Here is a 6,560-nt window from a genome sequence, read left to right on the forward strand (position 1 = left end):
CCTCTCCACAAGCAGAGCTGCCTACACAGCCCTCAGCATATCTGATGACTGCGCCAGATGAAATGCTAGACTTGTTTTGCTCTGCTTGGGGTTCACAAACAGAAGACTCGTTCCAGCCTTCTCTCAGAAATAGGATTTTCAACTCAGCCACTCTTTTATATTAAAGTAAGCACCATGACCAGATGGTCCCTGCTCTGGAGTTCCAGAATGACATTAAAAATGAGTGGGCAGAGGGACTTTATTAGTCATTTGTTGGCTTCATAGCAGCCATTTCCATGAAATTATAGGACAATGACAAAATTAAAGCAGCTTAGGCTGGGCTTTGGAAAGCTGGTCTCTGTGTCTACAAATACTCACAGGTCAGGAATGTAGAACAGGGGCAATAAACTAAAGAATTACTGCCTGCCGATCCCAGTTCCTTTTGACTGAGAAGCCAAGAGCTCTCCAGAGCTAGGCCCTGAGGAAAATAGTCTAATGACAGGAAATACTACCCTGCTGAAGGAGGCCGGCAACACCTCGGCTTCTGGGTAGCATTACATCACCAAGGAAAGCTGCTGGAACCTGCCCGTGAACAGGAGCTAATAGGTGGGGAGAGACTGGCGTCCAGCCCGGGACCTGAAGCCAACCCATCCAGGCAGCCGCTTCTGTTCAAGGCTTCCCCAGCGGGCCAGGCCCCCGCTTTGCCCCTGGTCGCCTTGGACCCTCCCTCCTCTCTGCCCTACCATTCCTCTGTGAAGCTACCTTCTCACTCCTTGCATCCACCTCCTCCAGCCCACCTCCCAGCTCAGGATCTCGGAAGCCAATGCTGGACACTGGGGAACAAACACATATGGAGCTGAGAGGCTCAAAACCTGAGCTCTGGTCCCAACTTCCCCCCACTTGCTTAGGCACAAAAAGAGACTAAGCACCTCCCACAGTCGCAGGGTTCTCACGTCGAATAGCTTCCTCTGCGTTAAAAACAACAGCAACAAATTCCTCCCTTGGTCTCCAGTGTCCACGTGGGATTGTTGGGAGGTTTACATGAAACGTGTCAGTATCTAGTACCTTGTAGGCACTCAGTTGACACTAATTACCATCCCCTTATTATTCATCGGAGAACTTCAGGAAGACACCCAGGGATTAGTAGCATAATTTCCACTGTCATTGGCCTAAATTTTGGCCTTGCTCCTAGCACATGAAAAGTAAAATGTCATGGAATTTCAAGAACCCTTGCCTTTTGAGATTTTGAAAGCCAAGTGAGTATCAAACTTGAGTTGTCAGCTCTCTCTGAGCTCAAAATCAGAGATTTTGATGGTTACACCAAAGATGTATAGGAAGTAATTTGAGAATTAAATGACCTTGTTTCTTAACACCCGTAGGATATTTGCTTGAAGAAATTAGCCTACCCTTTCCACTTGCAGTTTTACTCGAAATCATTGAAAAGAGAAGAGTGAATGAGTCTTTGTCTAGATCTTGTGTCTTCTTAAAAGCTTTTTATAAATATCTTCAAAATACTTCTTTTACCAAAGAAAAGACATAGAGGTGATTTGGGTCTATTTTTCCCAAATATTATCCACTTCCTTAGCAGCTCCTAGAATTTCTAATGTGATAGAAAGTCTGCTTTTGTATTTTCTGGAGAAGGACAGGAAAATAGAAACCACTTACGAGTGACGAAAAGGTTGTCTTAACTTTTCAGATTGCCTTTCCTTTGAAATCTCAGGTTTGATTCCTACGTGCCTTTGGTTCCCGAGCAGACAAGGGTCAGTCAGCTGCTTTGTTTCACCTGGACAGCATGTTAGTGGCATTGGGGTAACTGTCATTTTTGGTACAATAATTTCATCCTGCAGCTCATACCTGTGTGCAGGCCTCAGATTTCTGAAGCCAATAATAATTGATCGAATGTTAACTAGCCTTATTGTGATGATCATTTTGCAGTTTTCATAAATATCGAATCATTATGTTGAATACCTGAAAGTAACGTAATGCTGTATGTCAGCTATACTTCCGTCTAAGGAGGCCTGCCAGCCTGGGTGGTGGAAGTGGTAGTCCTTTGAGCCTGCTGCTCTCTCACTACTGCTTCATCTTCCCAGCTCCCCCCAACCCCCCGCCCCATCCCGCCCCCCGATGGCGGGAGCGGCCTGGCTGTGGATGGTCAGATAGCTTCGACCTCCCGCCGCCCATCCCTGGCCCCAACTGGCACAGAGCAGATGGCGTTGGCAGCAGCAGCAGGTGAGGAGGAAGATGGCAGGATGGCTGCTGGCCTGTGGCACGGGGTATACCAAACTAGGTTATGCTGGAAACACAGAACCACAGTTTATCATCCCTTCCTGCATTGCTATTTAGGAGTCAGAAAAGTGGGTGATCCCGCTCAAAGGAGGGTGATGAAAGGTGTTGATGACCTACCCTTCTTCACGGGTGAGGAAGCAATAGAAAAACCTGCACATGCAACACAGTGGCCAATCCCCCATGGTGTAGTTGAAGATGGGGACTTGATGGAAAAGTTTATGGAGCAAGTGATCTTTAAACATTTAAGGGCAGAACCTGAAGACCATTATTTTCTTTTGACTGAACCTCCAGTGAATACTCCAGAAAACAGGGAATATACTGCTGAAATAGTGTTTGAGTCCTTCGGTGTTCCAGGCTTATCCATCGCTGTACAGGCTGTTCTTGCCTTAGCTCCAGACAAGTAGGAGAGCAGATGTTGACTGGTACGGGAATAGGCAGTGGAGACAGCGTCTCTCATGTCATCCCAATGGCTGAAGGATGTGGGACTGGCAGCTGTATGAAGCACATTCCAATCGCAGGGCAAGATATTTTATTCAGCAGTTGCTGAGAGACCGAGAAGTAGGAATTCTTCCAGAGCCATCCTTGGAAACTGCTAAGGCAGGAAAGGAGCGCTCTAGTTATGTCTGCCCAGATTTAGTAAAAGAATTTAACAGGTATGACACAGACGGATCGAAGTGGATTAAACAGCATCCTGGAATCAATGCTGTCTCAAAGAAAGACTTTCCCATTGATGTTGGATGTGAGAGATTCTTGGGACCTGAATTTTTTTTTCATCCGCTTCGCTACTCCAGTCTTTACTCAGCCGGTCTCAGAAGGTGTAGATGAAGTGACTCAGAATTGACCTGCTGATGTCAGACGTCTGCTCTACGAGAACATCGTCCTCTCTGGAGGGTCAACCATGTTCAGGGATTTCGGACGACGCTCGCAAAGAAATTGGAGAAGAACTGCAGACGCCGGGCTGGAATGAAGTGGGGAATTGAGTGGTGGTAGATGGAAGCCAAAACCTGTTGATGTGCAGGTCATGACATACCACGTGCAGCAATATGCAGTTTGGTTGGGAGGATCCGTGTTTGTTTCCACACTTGGATTCTACCAAGTGTGCCACACCAAAAAGGATTGTGAAGACACTGGACCTAGCATTTGTCGTCACAGTCCAGTGTTTGGAGTCAGTCCGTAAAATTGGCTTCATAGTTACTGGGGTTAGGAGGGTAGGGAAGAAATAATCTTGCTGAATACCTGTTTTGTCTGGATGGCTGGTTTTGAGGTTTTAAGCCTGACTTGAAATAAAAAGACCAAACCTAAGTATACAGGAATATTTTAATAAGTTTATCAACATGCGAATATAGAGGAGAGCCAAAATGATGAAGTGTTTTTCTTTAGACTGAATATTTGAATCTTATGTGTAATGAAAAAAAGTGGGTTTCAGTTCTTTCTGTGCCCTGGTATTTTGCATATTACTGAATGATCCAAGATCTGATGGGACTTATCAGTAGGTAGATAGCTCCATGATGCTCGAATGGTACACTTTGAAGTATGCAGTGCAAGAGCATGTTTATATTCCATACATTCTATACTTTAAGGAAACAAGTCAAAGAAAAACTAGTATTTCAGGGACAAAAAGTGACCAAATAAAGAACAGATATAAAAAAGAGCCTCTGACACTTGGCAGACACACAAACTCACGGGATTCCAGTTATTACCAAGTGTTTCCACCCTCCTGTGCCCAACAATGGTTTTCTTTGCAAGTGCTTTTGGAACTATGAAGCTAGTATCTTGGATTAACTGATGCCTGCTAGTGCTTTCTGATTACTTGCATTCTGTTTTTTGCTTTAAGGAAAAGTAAAGACAAGACTGTCGGACCAGTAAAAAAATATATAAATAAATAAATTAAATAAATAAAAATTATAATATCGTTTTTCCTTTACCTGATATTGTTCTGTCGTCTCTATTATAGAATAAATTCTATTTTAATGTGCTTACTTTAAAAATTTTTGTTAGGAATTCCCATTGTGGCTAGTGGTTAACGAATCTGACTAGGAACCATGAAGTTGCGGGTTCGATCCCTGGCCTTACTCAGTGGGTTAAGGATCTGGTGTGGTGTAGGTTGTAGATGCGGCTCAGATCTGACATTGCTGTGGCTGTGGTGTAGGCCAGCGGCTACAGCTCTGATTTGATCCCTAGCCTGGGAACTTCCATATGCCACAGGAGCAGCCATAGAAGGGGTAAAAAGACAAAAAACAAAACAAAACAAAACAAAACAAAACACCTTTTGTTAGGAGTTCTCTTGAGACACGTGGGTTAAGGACCCAGCATTGTCACTGCAATGACTTGGGTCACTGCTGTGGTGCAGGTTCGATCCCTGCGTCAGGAAATTCCAAAGTCCCCTGGCACAGCCGAGAAAAAAGAATTAAAAAAAAAAAAAGATTTGTTAGAGTGATGATTAGATTTTGAATGAGGAATAAACGTTAAAATTATTTTATTTTATTTTTATTTATTTTTGTCTTTTTGCCTTTTCTAGGGCCACTCCCTTGGCATATGGAGGTTCCCAGGATAGGGGTCTAATCGGAACTGTAGCTGCCAGCCTACACCAGAGCCACAGCAACGCGGGATCCGAGCCGCGTCTGCAACCCACACCACAGCTCACGGCAACGCCGGATCCTTAACCCACTGAGCAAGGCCAGGGATCAAACCTGCAACCTCATGGTTCCTAGTCGGATTCGTTAACCCCTGCGCCACGACGGGAACTCCTAAACATTAAAGTTTTAAAAAATTGGGAGGAGTGATAATGAAAGGCAGCAGGTAAGAGTTAAATTCAGTGTATGGTAAAATGAAAATTGTTTTTGGATGAAGATAAAGAGAAGAAAGCCATAAAAACCAAAGTAGAATAAGTAATTATAACACCGGGGAGGCAGGATAGTATAGTGGTTGGGAACATAGATGCCCTTCGTTCTCAATGCATATCGACCCATATTAGCTGTGTGATTTTAAAGAAATTACTTAACCTCTCTCTGTCTTAATTTTGTTACCTATACCAGAGATGGCATGCTAATGGTATCTATTAAGGTTGCTAAAAGGAGTAAATGAGTTAGTGTCTGTCACATAGTAGCATCATGTAAATCTTTGTTAAACCAAGAAAAGTAATAACGGCCTAGTAGAGACATGACACAATGCCTTTGTCAAAACCCATAGAAATTTACAGTACAAAGAGTAAACCTTAATGTGTACATGTTTTAAAAAAAAATCATTCTGGAGGATGTGTGGATGCAGAATATGAGAAAACAATCTAGCTTATGACTAATGTATGAAGCAAGCTCACTTGAAGGTTGGGGTTGCAGGGAAGATTCTAACCTAAGTAACTCTGGAAATGAGTGGCGTCTATAAGATTAAAGCCAAAAGAAACTGTATTCTAGATGATACAGTTAGATATTGGTTAGAGACTCTGCTAACACTATATATGTGCACAGGAATGGAGCAATTACATCCATGAAGGGCAGGTGTTGGGGGCCAGATTTCTCACTGTTGAAGTGGAAGGTTACAGAAAAGCAAGGGGAGGAGGCAAGAATGGTCCATGCAGTAACAGGCTGAGTTGAAGATACCAGAGTGAATTCATGTTTAGCTTCATATAGATCGTTACACATACGGAAATATTTATAGATGTGTGTCCGTACATGAACTAGTGTGAACATGAAAAATCTTCTTACTCTGTCGGCTGAGAGGGCCCAGAAACACCACCATTCTGTTGTTCACACAAATCTCGGTCTCCAATACTATTCTGTGACCAAAGGAACCAGGGTTCCTTGGAGAAATGGCTGATTCTAGGACTGAGACAGGAAGTATACAAGCAGAGCTTGGAGCATCTTGTAGCACCAGACAGTCAAGCCCCCCCCGCCCAAAAAAAGCAAAGCAAGACAGAAAACAAACAAAAAACCTCCCACATCCAAAAACATTACATCAATGGGAGTGTGTCGAAGGGACACAAGAGTCAATTGAAATAGCTGCCAGTGACCAAAGTTGGAATAATATGAGTGATAAAATTAGGTGATACTGAATTATAACACAAAATATAAAATAAATTTCCATGAGTCCATATTGATATAAAGGATGGAGTAGACAAATAAATAGCCAGGGGGGAGGAAAGAAAAGAAATAGACAAATCTCCCGTGTGTATTTCCCAATAATATGTTTAGATAGCCCACCCTCAGGGGAGTGGAGGAGTTCCTGTTGTGGCTCAGTGGGTTAAGAACTCAGCTAGTATCCATGAGGACCTGGCTTCCATCCATGGCCTTGCTCAGTGG

General features: G+C 43.4%; 1 pseudogene; it reads left to right on the forward strand.

Moving 5' to 3' along the window:
- The first annotated feature begins 2,158 nt into the window (after positions 1–2,158).
- On the forward strand, positions 2,159–3,600 carry LOC125131850 (actin-related protein 3-like; annotated as a pseudogene).
- Positions 3,601–6,560: the final 2,960 nt, after the last annotated feature.

Source organism: Phacochoerus africanus, chromosome 7, assembly GCF_016906955.1.
Source record: "Phacochoerus africanus isolate WHEZ1 chromosome 7, ROS_Pafr_v1, whole genome shotgun sequence".
Classification (NCBI taxonomy): Eukaryota; Metazoa; Chordata; class Mammalia; order Artiodactyla; family Suidae; genus Phacochoerus; species Phacochoerus africanus.